This window comes from Colius striatus, chromosome 1 (genome assembly GCF_028858725.1).
Source record: "Colius striatus isolate bColStr4 chromosome 1, bColStr4.1.hap1, whole genome shotgun sequence".
NCBI classification, from domain to species: Eukaryota; Metazoa; Chordata; class Aves; order Coliiformes; family Coliidae; genus Colius; species Colius striatus.
In genome coordinates, this window is record NC_084759.1 from 177328007 (window position 1) to 177334006 (window position 6000).

The window sequence follows — 6000 nt, forward strand, 5'->3', positions numbered from 1 at the left end:
TACTCCTACTCATTTTCTCCTCAGATAGGTGTAATTAGATTACATATTGAAGGATGGGAGCTTCAAGCCCCATGTCAGAAGAGCTGGTTGAGCAGGGCTAATGATTTATTACAGAATGCAGGCTCATCAGAAAGTGTAAACTAGCATACCAGCTCTCCCAGCTGATCCCTGTTGCACAGGCGTTCACAGCAGATGGAAACTTTCACATAGCATGTCCAGGGTCCTGGTAGTTAGGACACAGAACAGAAGCGACTGAGATCTCGTGAAGGCCATAAAAAAACCCCAGAATCAAGATCTCCAATTTCTTCCATGCCCTGGTCACTGGAAAAAAAGAGGGTTCTTCATTCCAATATTTCTGAACTGCCTACCAGCAGAAGAACTACACACAAACTTGTTCTGAAATGGAGAGAGGACATATAGCAGAAGTAGAGAGTTGTTGAAGTCGGGAGGGACCTCTGGAAGTCACTTGGATTACACGCTTTCTTCCAGCCTGTTCAGCGCAGGAATAAAGTCAAAGTTAGATACAATATCTTAGTGATACCTTAAGGTCTTTCATTAAAGACAGGCATGTATTTCATTGGACTGGTTTTCAGAGAGTTCTTATTTCTCATCATGAGGTAAAGTACTGAAACCAAATTTCTACTGGACAGGATGGCTACTCTACACTAGACAGTTCAAATTCTGGTACACATGAATTTAAATCAGGAGGACTGGATTTTACTCTTAGTATGCACAAACACACACAGAGCGCAACATTTACAGATATGTACAACTATTACATCAGCATTTCCCAGAAAGATATCCTAGAGAGTTATGTCAATTTTGGCAGGGATGGAGTCAGTTTTCCTTCAGTAGCTACTATGGGGCTTTGTTTTGGACTTGTGCTGGGAACAGTGTTGATACCAGCATCAGGGCCTTTTGTAGCTCTTATACCACCCCATCAGCGAGTAGGCTTGGGGGTAGGCAAGACATTTGGAAGGGACACAGCCAGGACAGCTGATTCAAACTTACCAAATGGATACTTTTATCCCATATGATGTCATGCTCAGTATATAAAGCTGGGGAGAGAAGAAGGAAGAGGGGGATGTTTGGAGTGATAGTATCTGTATTCTCAAGTAACCATTACATGTGATGGAGCCCTGCTGCCCTGGAGATGACTCAACACCTGCCTGCCCATGGGAAGTGGTGAGTGAATTCCTTGTTTTGCTGTGCTTGCATATGCAATTTTTGCTTTACCAATTAAACTGTATTTATCTCAGCTCACAAGTTTTTCCACTTTTCCGATTCTCTCTCCCATCTCAATGGTGGAAATTGAGCAAGTGGCTATGTGGGGCTAAGTTGCCAGCTGCGGTTGAACTAAAACAAGAGTCCAGTAGGTTTCCAAGCCCTGAGCTGATTTAGTCTACTGGTCCCTTTACATTTGCAAATACAAGTGCTGCATGTCCTATCAAGTCTGGCATTTGCTTAGCATATTAACAAATATCCATCTAGCCCAACTTCTCATCTCTGACAGCAGCTAAAAGCAGAGAGCCAAAAGAGAATGATATGTTTGTAGCAGTACTCTTCCAACCTTCACCTGAAAGTTTAGAGCCTTGCTACCCATTTCCCATTGCTCAACTCTACTAGTATACTATCTTGATGAAGTACTAACACTTTTACACCATTGCTGTCATCAGAATAAACTTCTCCAATTTCAGAAGCTATACTAGGCTATTTGAAGCATAACTAACATGCTGTTAGTTGCAATGGCTGTAAAGTTAGCAAAGAACACTAGAACAGAAACTGTACTTAGGAAATATTGTGTTTCCATAAAAAGGCAAGGTACTGTAAAATTTTTCCAGAACCTTTTTCAGGTGTCTATCAGTTCTTTTATCTTGATTTTACAGCCAAATTATAGTCTAAACCAGTATCTTCTATATTCACAGAATCATAGAATGGCAGGGGTTGAAAGGGACCTTTAGAGATCATCAAATCAAACATCAAGTCAGCTGAACAGTTCCTGGACCATGCTGGGTGCTGCTAAGTAAATGTGCTGGGAAGGCATACAGACACAGTCCTGAATAAACTACAACCTGCCTTTTGCAACAAGGCAGCTGGCACACAGAATCTCTCCAGATGGAAATTGTGGACAGTCTCTGAAGTTTCCCCAGGCAGCTCCTCCTGTGTATAAGACAACTGATGGGAGTTGCTTGTATGCTTAAATGTATTAATAGCATCCCAGGTTGAGAATTTCACATTCACAGACACTCTTGAAGGCAGCCAAAACTGTTCCTGCTTATGTAGCAGTCTCCTGTACACAAGAGGGACAGCCAGGAAGTGGTTTGTATGGAGCTTAATGTAAGCAAGAGAAACAGATCTCACATTAGCTGTTGAAAACATTTTGTGGAGTTTCCTCTAATCCAGCTGAGGAGATGAGGAAATTCCTATCACCATCTGGTAAAGGACCATCACACCCTATCAAGATATTAGATTCCCCAGTGAGCGTTACCCAGTGCAACAGAAACCAGTCAATTCCTTTTCCCATCCACACTTTAAACAAACAGATGTCTACTATTGGGATAGTTACTTGGAGACAAAGATGACATTGTTTTTTCAAGAAAAACACTATGATCACAGCATCTGCCGTGACATTAAGCCTATTTCATCTGCATCTGTGTTGCTTCCTTAATGATGTCCAGATTAAAGTTTTTTGGTTTATCAAAGTTGCACTGATCTAAAAAACAGAAAGTGATCAAAAGCCCAATTAAAGTTTCAGATTAATTCTAGAGGCATTACTGCCATTTTACATATACAACAGACCAGAAAAAGCCCTAAAGACTGAGACATTTTCATGAAACCTTCAAGTAATGATGCCAGATGGAAAACTAAAACCTCACACATTTCCCACATTTTTCTCAAAATACTTGAAATCACTGTGTCACCAGTGTTCCTGCAAGTTCTTTTAAAATACTACCCAGGCAGGATTAGAACAGTGTTTCCCAAGTGATGGTTGCATCTACCACCTATATTACAAGTTCTCAGATCAATCCAAGTCTAAGCAGCATCACAACTCTGGCTTCTCAAAAAAACAATCCAATCACAACAACCAAGTTTGCTTTGATTTTTATTTCCTTATATACACCGTTAAGCGATGCCAATGGTCTTCCTTAGACATGGCATTTATACCACAACTACCTTTAATGGACAGTATATATCAACACACAAGTTACACAGGACTAGCTGAGAACTGGTGCAACAGTCATCACCCCATAAGGTAACTCACCTTCACCTCCCCCCCCAGCCCCCATCAACCTTAAATAGAGTAATTAATTTTCAGTTATCCAAGGGAGTAAAGAGGTCAGATAATCAAGAAAGAAATAACCACGGGAATAATACATGTGTATTAAGTTACAGAAGAGCAATCACCACTATAACTGATGACTTTGAACAGACACAAATCTTTTGACTAATACTGACCTCAAATCAGACAGCACTGTGTAAAAGTAACTCTCATGCTCACTGAGCTAAGCTTGCTCACAGGAAGCCAGTTTGGGCACTTCTGCATTTACAGTACAGTTAATACCTAATCTGAAAAATAAATACAAATAAATTAACCTTACCAGAAACCACAGCTTGGAGAACAATTAGAAATACATACAATCTTTTAGTTAAATCTACTATATGATGATATTTCTAATAACTACAAATTGCCAGTGTAACATTAAAATCATTATCAATTCTCAAGATAGTTCATAGAATCACAGAATGGTAGGGGTTGGAAGGGACCTTTGGAGATCACCAAGTCCAACCCCCCTGCAGAAGCAGGTCCACCTAGATCAGCTCACACAGGAACACACCCAAGCAGGTTTTGAAGACCTTCAGAGAACAAGACTCCACAACCCCTCTGGGCAGCCTGTTCCACTGCTCCATCACCCTCACAGTTAAATAGTTTATGTTTGAATGGAACTCCTTGTGTTCCAGCTTCATCCCATTACCACTTGTCCTGTCACTAGATACAACAGAAAAAAGGGATGTCCCAATCTCCTGACAACCATCATTTAGGTATTTGTAAATATTAACGAGATCCCCCCTCAGTCTCCTCTTCTGTAGACTGAACAGTCCTGGTTCCCGCAGCCTTTCCTAATAAGTCCCCTGATCATCTTGGTGGCCCTGCGCTGGACTCTCTCCAGCACTTCTCTGTCCCTCTTGAGCTGGGGAGCCCAGAACTGGACGCAGGACTCCAGATGAGACCTCACCAGGGCAGAGGGAGAGAAGAACCTCCCTCAACCTGCTGACCACACTCTTCTTGATGAATCCCAGGATGCCATTGGCCTTCTTGGCCATGAGGGCACATTGCTGGCTCATGGTTAGTTTATTATCAACCAGACTCCCAGGTCTCTGTGGAGCTGCTCTCCAGCAGGTCAATCCCTATCCTGTACTGGTGCATGGGGTTGTTCCTTCCCAGATGCAGGACTCTGCACTTGTCCTTGTTGAACCTCATGAGGTTCCTCTCTGCCCAACTCTCAAGCCAGTTGAGATGCCGCTGAATGACAGCACAGCCTTCTGGGGAATCAGCCAGTCCTCCCAGTTTGGTGTCATCAGCAAACTTGCTGAGGGTGCCCTCAGTCCCTTCAACCAGGTCATTGATGAAGATGTTGAACAAGGCTGGCCCTAGAACTGATCCCTGTGGAACTCCACTGGTCACAGGCTTCCAGCTCAATTCTGTGCCATTGATCACCACTCTCTGGCTTCTGTCATTCAGCCAGTTGTCTGGACGTGTACAAAGGAAAGCTCCACCTCTATCCCCATCCTTCAAGATCTAATGAAATAAAATCTCAAAACTCATAATTTTTTTGTCATCAAGTTTTGTATTTGTTAATATAATTTATAATTTGATTCCAACGCAACATTATCCATTCATGCTGAAGATAAAATCAGTGTAAGTAGTCTGGCCATACTGGTTCTCCAGACTCTGTAATGGTGCCGACTCCTTCGGCTACCTGAAAGATACTATATTTCCTTACAATATAGTTGTTAGCCTTCCAGTACTGAAACACAATTCAGAAAGAATCTAACTGGATATAAATCCAGATCTTCCGTTCCATATCTCCAATAACAATAAGGACCTCAAATCCAACTTCATTAATAGCAAGAAAACTTTTGACAAGTGAGGTATATTACATTAAATGCTTCTGAAAGTGGAATACTTACACTAAATATGCTCTTTCATATGCTGTTTTTAATCTCTGATAGAGCAGTATAACAATATTTTTTTTTTCCTCACCAGTGTGAATACATTTAGAGGCTGAAGCTTTAATATTCTTTAAATACATGTCAAAAACCTGCACTGCACAGTACCCACTAATTGTGCCTAGGAGTTGCAATCATAAATTACAATCTCAACAGGACTGGTGGTGTATGGACAGATAGCCACAGCCTCAAAGAACACACAGAAATTTGCAAAATTATTTTATATGAAAACTCAGAAGTCATTAAACAGCAAACAAAGGTTTTGAGATACTTACTTCAAAGTCTGACTGTCTAATTATAATGAAGTATGTAAGCCTTCTTAAAAGGAAGCTTTAAGTTTTGTTTTACCTTTCTGTGCCCACTATTACACAATTGCACTCAAAGTAAGATTTACATTCTAATTACTCGCCTGTTCCCGAATAACAAATATTTTAAAACCTATCATAGGATAGTAGAAACAGCAAGGAAGGGATAAAAAAGACAACGGAAGTAAAAAGTTGCTCCTCTGCAAATGTTTCATTTTGGACTCTGTGCAAGTGTTTTTTGAGGATTAGTGTTCAGAAACTGAATTACATTACCAAGGAAAAAGTTGCATTTTGTGCTCCACCAGAAAAGTGATGGATTGGGGTTTTTTTTCCAGTGATATTTAGTGTTAAAAATTATCAGTAGCTCTATTTTTGATAATTAATATTTAATGTTGAATGGCAATATATTTATAAGTACATAAAAAGTTTAAATTCCAAGGGATATTTCAAGGTAATGCCAACATAA